This window comes from Arachis ipaensis, chromosome B1 (genome assembly GCF_059453495.1).
Source record: "Arachis ipaensis isolate K30076 ecotype BB chromosome B1, ASM5945349v1, whole genome shotgun sequence".
In the NCBI taxonomy this organism is placed as follows: Eukaryota; Viridiplantae; Streptophyta; class Magnoliopsida; order Fabales; family Fabaceae; genus Arachis; species Arachis ipaensis.
Window position 1 is genome coordinate 141,644,992 of NC_142436.1, and position 9,072 is coordinate 141,654,063.

At 38.9% G+C, this 9,072-nt stretch overlaps 1 pseudogene; it reads left to right on the forward strand.

The window, feature by feature from the left end:
• The first annotated feature begins 1,639 nt into the window (after positions 1-1,639).
• LOC107624683 (phosphoribosylaminoimidazole-succinocarboxamide synthase, chloroplastic-like) lies at positions 1,640-4,031 on the forward strand (annotated as a pseudogene).
• The last annotated feature ends 5,041 nt before the right edge of the window (positions 4,032-9,072 follow it).

The following is a 9,072-nucleotide window of genomic DNA, read 5'->3' on the forward strand; positions in this document are numbered from 1 at the left end:
AGTGACCCAATATTAAAACATAACTGAATTTAGTTTAAAATAAAACAAAAACCAATAAAAAATTTGTTTCTCTCTCTTCGCATTTAAGAGCTTTTAAAATTAAATGCAAACTTTACTCCTTCTTTTATTCATGGAGTTTTAAAATTCCATTTATCTTTGGAGTACCTAATCGCGTCCCTAGATACACTAGGCATTACTTTTGAAGTACACCCAAAATTTAACAAATAAATTACTCTCTAAAAGCGCACTATTTGATACGAAAAGTGTACCCAAAGATATCAACATACGACTACGTTTTATAAGTGATTTCTATAATACCTAAGGCTACACTTTCTAAACGATGCCACAATTGTGTTTCCTTTTCTCTTATAAAAAGGCAACACGGAGAAAAGCGTAGCCTATTCTATAAATAAGCTATGCTTTTCAAATGTAGCTTAAAAAAATGTGGCTGAATGGATATTTTTCTTGTAGTCTCATCGCCGTCGCACGAAGGTCTGCGACTCCGTATTGAGCTCGTCGCGTTGAGGTCTCATTGTGCTCTCTCTCTCTCTCTGTGTTGAGGTCTCATCGTTCTCTCTCACTCTCTGTCCGAGCTCAACGTCCCTCTTCGAGCTCTCTCTCGCTCTCTTTGTTCGAGCTCAAATCCGTCGCCGTCACTTCTCATTCCTCCGCCGCCGCCACTTCCATTCCTCCATCGCCGCCGGCAAACACTGCATTATTGATTTTGTTAATTTTTGCTTATTCTGTGTTGCTGATTTTTTTGAAATAATGTTGCTAATTTCCTGAAATAATATTGTTGCTGGATTTTGATTTTATGATTTCGTGAGTTAATTTTATTAATGGTTAATTTATTGAATTTGTTGAATGCTGGAGTGATTCTGAATTTAATTTAATTTGAATTCTGAGTTTGGAATTAGATTCAATTTAGTTTTTGTTGCTGTTTAGTTTGGATTTAGAAGTCAGAACCATGTTGCTGATTAATGGATTAGAATCCCAAAAACTAAATATGATTATATGCTTTGGCTCTGTTATATTCAACAGATTTAAGAATTTGTAATTGAATTGAACTTTATTTTGTGTTACGAATGTATGATTCTTGATTAGAGGATTTTTACTGTTCAGTTCTTTTATGTGAGATGGAAATGATACTCTTATTAAAAGTTATTGATTACTTGATTATTAGAAGTTATTGTTGATTACTTGATTGAAACTTAGAAATTAATTAAAAAGATTTATTTTGTGAACTTTTAATGATAAATTATGGACATTTTGAAATTAGTTTAGAAATTATTAAATTTGAATAACTGAAATTATATATTGAATTTTTAATAATTTATTGTATATTTAAGTAAATCAGTTCAATCACGGTTCGATCCCAGTTGAACCATTGAACCTATCACTCGATCAGTTCAATAACCGGTTCGGTTCTTGCAATCTTGGAAAGTAGGTCAATACTCTTAAAAAGTTTGCAATGCGATGAGTGAATCCATGTTTATGGCTGCTGTGTTAAACCCTCCCAAAACCCCCTTTCAAACTCAACCTCACACCTGCTTTTCCGCCTCCCCCAACCTCCACCGCACTCACTTTTAAACCAAACAACAACTTCCCCACACTCTCCACCACCATACAACCACAAAAACATGCCGCTCTACTTGACACTCTTCTCAACAGCACACGCAAAAATCAAGTGCTCCAATCCATTAGAACCACCTCCCCCTTCAACTGCCTATCCGAAACAAATCTTCACCATACAGTTCCCGCCCTCACCTCCAAAACCAGGGAAAAGGTGCATATTTCCCTCTTTGATCCCTCTCCAATTTATCTACTCATTAATACAAATGAATGGAAGTCGAGATTTCTGGTAAAATTGCAACAGTAATATAAAAGCAGAAAACATTGACTAAAAAAATCATCTGAAAAATTAATGAATTTGCTTACTTGTGGTCTTATGGTACAGGTTAGAAACGTATGATAATGGAGAGTACCTTGTTCTAGTTACTATTGTTGATAGAGTCCTTGCCTCAATTCCCTTCAAGGGACAGGTTTTGTGTTCTTATTCTCTATCCTTGTTCTCTGTATGAACTGTTTACTTGGTTCATCATGGATCACACTCAATGTTCTTTATTCCCACTTGCAGGTGGTTAACCAGACAAGCTTGTGGTGGTTTGAGAGAACCCAACATATAACTGCTAATGCCGTTGTGTCCACTCCTGATCCTAATGTTATCATAGCAAAGAAATGTTCTATTTTTCTGTTGAGTTTGTTGGTGAGTATTTTATTAATTGGTATTTCGGATTGGTGCTTGCATACACATTTTATCAAATGATTTCAATGGTTATGAATTGGCATATATGTTTGGTATAGGTTGTGGAGGAGGAGTTAGTTTGCTAGAAATGATAGCTTGAAAAGTATGATAGAAATAGAATATATTTCCCCGGAACTAGGATAAAAGTAAACATTGCATCATTAAGTGCTCTAAGTTTATTCATGCTACCCAAATTTCAACATGCGATGCTCATTCTTTATTCATGTTGCCGTCAATATTATCAAAATATTTTCTTTACAAAAGTGTAGATTAGGATTCTAGAAACTATTTGTTGACACCTTATTATGGCTGGTTTGTAGCTAGAGGGTTTGTGACCAGAATGACTGATACTTCACTATGAACAGTCTATAATAAAGGCATTCGGAACTATTGTGGCAATGTCCTCCCGATGGTGAGGTCCCTATATTTTTTGTTTTGCATTCTTACAATTGTTTGTCTCTTTATTTTATAGGCTATAATGTTATATAACACATAATAAGTTCGGTAAAAAACCAAAAGCTGGTTGAAAATATATTCACGCCTAGAACCAAAGTTGCAGATCATGATGTTCCTGTACTTCCAGATGAGGTATTATTCCTTGTACTCTCATCTGCATCTATCTTTTCAATACAATTGAAGTTATAGTAGAGGACTAGATTTAGAGACCCAAGGAATGAATAGGCAGATCAAATAATGTTGCAAGAATAAGAAACAATAGGCAGATTCATCTTATTATGCTGTTTTTTCTTCTTCTTTTTTTAAGGCAGCGTCAATGTTTTTCTGGATAATATTATTTTCTTAAGAGCCTAGTTCATATCATACAGTACAATTGCTTCTTGATACTAGTGAGGATATGATTAATGATGGATAATATTTTTACTATTTTTTAAAAGTTTTCTTTTATCTAACCTTTTCAATTCTTTTTATAATCTGTTTCCCTTGCAGATTATAGAATGGGGATTAATGACAAGAGCTGATTATGAGGAAGTCAGCAGAAATGCTTTAAGTCTTTTGAATACCGTCAGGTAATTAAGCATTTTATCATGTCATTTATAAATTTGGTGAAATGAAAAAAGTAATGGCATGCCTTCTCAATGTATCCCGAGATAGTAACGACACACTCTCAATGTATGTGTTATCTGTTATTTGGATTAAAGAGATGAATAGATGGTGTAGACTTATTCTTCAGATTTGTCGGTCTGTTGCACTGGATCACTTCTAGTTCAATGAAAATCTCGAACTTGTCCATGTATTCTTTTCAATAATGCCTTACTGGAACAAAAGTATAAATAGCATTTCTCTATGATGAATGGAAAGCTTATCGTTATTATTGCTATGATGCAATTTGACTTTTGACATTGGCTTGCTTTGATGAAATTTGAATTTCCAGTGGCTTCATAACATAGCCTTATATTGGTTGACACAAAGTATGAATTTGGGTTGCTTTGATGAAATTTGAATTTCCAGTGGCTTCAGAACATAGCCTTATATTGGTTGACACAAAGTATGAATTTGGGAAGGCAGAAGATGGTTCAATTATGTTGATTGATAAAGTTCATTGGAATCCCTGATGCTTATTAGATTCTAAAATGCACTCCACACAATTTATGAATATAGAATAGAGTTTCGTTTTAGAAGATATTGGGTTGCCAATTCTTATCTTGAGCGCTTTCAAAATGGTTTGGAGTCTGAAAATGTTGATAATGTGCTATATCTGTATCAATAACTTTATTTCCTATGTAGAGTGCATTATATTTTATTTTTTGCTTAAAGATTTAGGGATATGTTAGCTTATTCGGAATAAAATAACATATCCCTAAACCTTTAAGCAAAAAAAAAAATATAATGCACTCTACATAGGAAATAAAGTTACTGATATATATAGAGCACTTTATCAACATTTTCTGGCTCTAAACCATTTTGAAAGTGCTCAAGATAAGAATTGGCAATCCTCTACTTGAATCAGGAATGTGCACCTGCAATTTTCAAAAACTAAACTTTATTCTATATTCTTAAATTGTGCAGAGTACATTTCAGAATCTGTTCCGAGGGTTATCTGAAACTGTAGGTCGATCTCGGATGAGATCTTCTGTACTGGTTGGAGATGACGTGTCCAGCAGGTGGGTGGCGGCCGGAGCTGTCGTGTCCGACTTGTGAGACTGGCTGCACTGCTGATCCTTCATTACCGGAGGGTGGGGGGTACCTGCAAGGGACTCCGATGCTTAAGTTAGCAAGGGTATTAGCAGGTTTTTTGTAGAATCAGAGTATAAGTTATACCTGGGTGCTCCAGTGTATTTATAATGGTGTGGAGTGACCTTTTTAGATAAGATAAGTTAGTTATCTTATCTTATCTTATCTTATCTTTGAGTGAGGTCATCTTATCTTTAAGGGAACCGTCCTTATCTTTGTAGGCTCGGGCTGCCTTTGGGTTTGGGTCGTGTTCCTCTATTTGGGCCCTTTATTGGGCTTTCTTGGCAATTTGGCGGAGCTCTTTGAGAAGAGGTCGGATAGTCTGACCTGAAGAGGTCGGTCGTCTTGTTGCTAAACATCCCGGGTCGGACAGCTCGACCCAGGGTATGAACAGTGCCCCTGCTCGAGCTCGGTCTTTCTTTTGAGGTCGAGTCTTGGTTTTAGGACTTCGATCCTTCTCTGGTGAAGTCAAACTTGAGCATTTTGTCGACTTCTTCTTTGTAGAGTTCTCCTTTGAATGCGGAACGTTTTCTTTTGAATTTTTATTCTTTTGAAAACGCGAGTCACCTTGCTTTGGGAATGCGCGAGGGTTAATAACCTCATTAATTCTTTTTAATGCTCCGTTTCTTCGTTCATTTTGAACTTTTCACAAAAACGGTTTCTCTTCTCTATTTCTTTGCTGTAACTTCCTCCTTTTCTTTCTCACTTTCTGTTTTCGTCTGAAATTTGTATTTTCGCGTTTCTCCCTGTGACGTCGCTTGGTGATTGTTGGTGCTTTCTTTGTTCTAAAAGGCGATTCCGAATTCTATCTTTCCATCCTCGATTTCCTTCGAAGCTTTCTCCTTTTTCCAGGTTGGTTCTTCTTTTTGCTTTTTTATTTCTTTTGCTTTGCCTTCGGTTCTTGGTAAAGTTTTGGTTTTGCTTGAATGCATGTTTGGAAAGCTTGAACCTTTTTGCGTCGTCGTGCTCGATTGTCGCTGTGCTGCATGTTTTTCTGGTTTTTATGAACCTGTTTACTTTACCCAAAAGGTTGCTCCTTTTGATTGTTGATGATTTTACTGATGAACCTTTGTAGAAAGTAACGATTTTTTCTAGTGGCTCGTTTTGATTTTCTTCGTGTCGTTTGTTTGTTTGGGTGTTTATTTTTTGAAAAAGGTGGCGTCTTTGATGACTTCTTCTTGATACTTTCGTTGCTTGGTAGTTCCGTCTGCGACTGTGAATTTGGGAGGTGTTCATACCCTGGGTCGAGCTGTCCGACCCGGGATGTTCTACCGACAGGACGACCGACCTCTTCAGGTCAGGACAATTCGACCTCTTCTCAAAGAGATCGGCCAAATCACCAGGAAAGCCCAAAAAAGGGTCCAAATGGAAGAACACGACCCAAATCCAAAGGCAGCCCAAGCCTATAGAGATAAGGGCGGTTCCCTTGAAGATAAGATGACCTCACTCAAAGATAAGATAAGATAAGATAAGATAACTAACTTATCTTATCTAAGAAGGTCACTCTACACCATTATAAATACACTAGAGCACCCAGGTATAACTCATACTCTGATTCTACTAAAAAACCTGCTTAATACCCTTGCTAACTTAAGCATCGGAGTCCCTTGCAGGTACCACCACCCTCCGGTGACAAAGGATCAGCAGCACAGCCAGTCCAACAAGTCAGACACGACCGCTCCGGCCGCCACCCACCAGCCGGACACATCATCTCCGACCAGTACAGAAGATCTCGTCTGAGATCGACCTACAGTTTCAGGTAACCCTCGGAACATTGGCGCCGTTGCCGGGGAACCTGGAAGTCATCCCATCACCATGGCGGATGACCATGACAACGACCATGATTCGGACCTAGAAGATAGAACGCCGCATAAGAAGTCGGCCCAAAAAACCAAAACGTTATAAAAAGTGATCCCTAAACAGAGACCTAACAAAAGTCCAAACAAAACGGATCACTAGAAATAACTTTAGGCCGAAGTAAGGAAGTCGACATACAAGTTGGACCCAAATCAAGCCGCAAGTATGAAAATACAAAGGCAATCCAAAGAGGTCGAATAATAAGGCTCCAACACTCCCAAAAAACCTAAAAGGTACCATACAGATGCAGACAAACGTGTCATAAAAAGCACAAAATATAATAATAACAAACTCAAGAGGCTACCAAAATCAGTCCCAAGAGCTTGAAAACTACTTTGTTTTTCAAAATAAAGTTGCTAAACAAGCAACTAAGAAAGTAGCAAAAAATCAGAACCACCATTTACAAAATATAAAAAGTTCAAAAGCCCACAAGCCGGGCTATCTACACAAAAATATATAATAAATCATTGAGGATCCGAAGACTTCTCAGTAGCATCAACACGGGGTGAAGGAGGACGAGTCTGAAGAGGCACCGCATCCACTGTCCCATCATCCTGGTTCAAGATTTGACAATCAGGTTCTGACTCGGGATGACCAACCTCAGTTGAAGTAGCTGAAGAAGTTGGCACAACAAAGGCTTTGATGGTAGGCACTGAAGGAGGGTTGACATCATCATCATCATCAAGGTCATCAGGGACAATCTTACCGTCCTTCACAACGTTGTCCAAACTGAAGAGAGTAAGGTCAAGCTCGGGTGCAAGAACCAGAACCTGCTCCTTCAGGTTCTCATAAGCAGCAGTTATGCTGCCTACAAGGTGACCCTGGAGTTTGGCATAATCAGCCCGGGCAGACTCCAAATCATCCCTGAGACGCATCATCTCTTTATAGGTCGTGACATAACTCTCCTTGTGCCTCAACGCTGTGTCTTCAGCCAACTTCACAAAAGCCGCCAAGGCAACAAAACTAGCCTTTTCACCCTGCAACTCTTTCTTTAACTTGGTCACCTTCACCTCGAGCTCCTCCTTCAAACCCTTCATCTGATCGAACTCCAACTTGGCCTCCTCCATAAAGGCCTTTGTAGCATGAAGGGGAAGATCTTGGGCAGTCCGATATAAGGCCACCCCCATGTGTGCCATCTTGATGCTGCTTCGAGTAATAAAATCCAGATGGCGAAGAAGAGAAACATCATCAGTAGGAAGGGTACCATGAGGACCGATTTGCTGGTCCAAAAACTCGACAGCATCGAAGTCAGGGGCATCAAGGTTAAAGAGCTTAGCTGTTTTTTGCTTTTTCGGTGGAGGAGCGCCAGAGGTAGCGACAGAAGCCTGTGGAGGATCAACCAAACGAACCCGAGGAGTAGGGATCATCCTCCTCGGTCCAGGAGAGCTCGGTATGGATGGCTTCGATTGAACCTGAGAGGACCCCTCCCCGGCCATCTTGGCCGAGATGTTCTGAGCTGCAGTAGCTTTCCTTGCCTTCTTAAAGGCCTTCATAGATTCATTATTTTTCACCATCTCTGGAAAAAACACAAATATTATTACAAATTAAGAGAAAAAGAAATAAACTCGACAAAATAAGCAAAAAACAAAAGAGAAATCAACCACTACCCAGCTCTGCTCGGAGGAGAGAGGGATTTCCTAAGAATTTCTTCGTATCAAGATGGGGAGGCTGCCCCCAGTTTTCTTCCAGCACAGTCACAAAGGCCTGCTCAGCCTCATCTAACATCTCCCACGTATATTTAGACACCACTACATTCTTTTGCCATTCCAAAAGAAAGGCAGGCTCGTCATTCTCATCCAGAAAAAAGGGGTCGAGCTCCTTCAACAGTTCGGACCCTGAAAAAGTAATTCTTAAAGTCGCGAAAAGATTCATCAAACATGGAAAAAACCTTCTTTCCCTGGGAAGCTCTAAAAGAAACCCAGGCGGCCTTCTTCTTAACCACCCCAGGCTTTGTCAAAACAAAGAGATAAAAGAAGAGGGATTGCGAAGCAGGGATACCTAGTTCGTGACACAACAACTGAAAATTTTTTATAAAACCCCAGGAGTTGGGGTGAAGCTGGGATGGAGCTACATTACAAAACCACAATAGGTTGGTCTCAAAGGGGGTAAAAGGAAGAGTAATATTCATTTGACTAAAAAGAAGTCGTATGCATAGAAAAAGGGACGTTCTCCAACAATTCGGGTAGAGAAACAAACCCTTTCTTCAGAATTGGGATATACAAGCTCATAATTCTTTTTATCACTACCATTACTACAAATCCTATGAAATTTCCTAAGCTGCTGACAAAACTCGGAGTCAACCAACGAAACACACAGAAGAACCATAGAATCCACCCAATCAGCCATGCCCTCAGGGACTTGGGAAGATGTCTCAACAATATTTTTGCGAGAAGACATGAGGTCAACTAATCCTACAGTAAGAAAGAAGAAAATAGATTACTAACCAAAATATCTCGGGCAAAGTCAAAATCAACTCATAGCAGAGCATGACTCAATCATACAAACAAATAAAAGGAAAACCCCAAGAAAAGGTCCAGGGGCATCCTTTGGAGGAAGTAACAAAGTAAAGACTCAGAAAAATTTACAAAACTAACATCCCAACAAAACTCTCAGCAAAGAAAAACCCTTTTTCAAAAGGCAACATCCCGAGAAAAAAGAGATAAAGTCAAAACAAAGTAAAAAAGGAGCAACAAAAATAGCAGCTCAATCAGAAAGCAAAC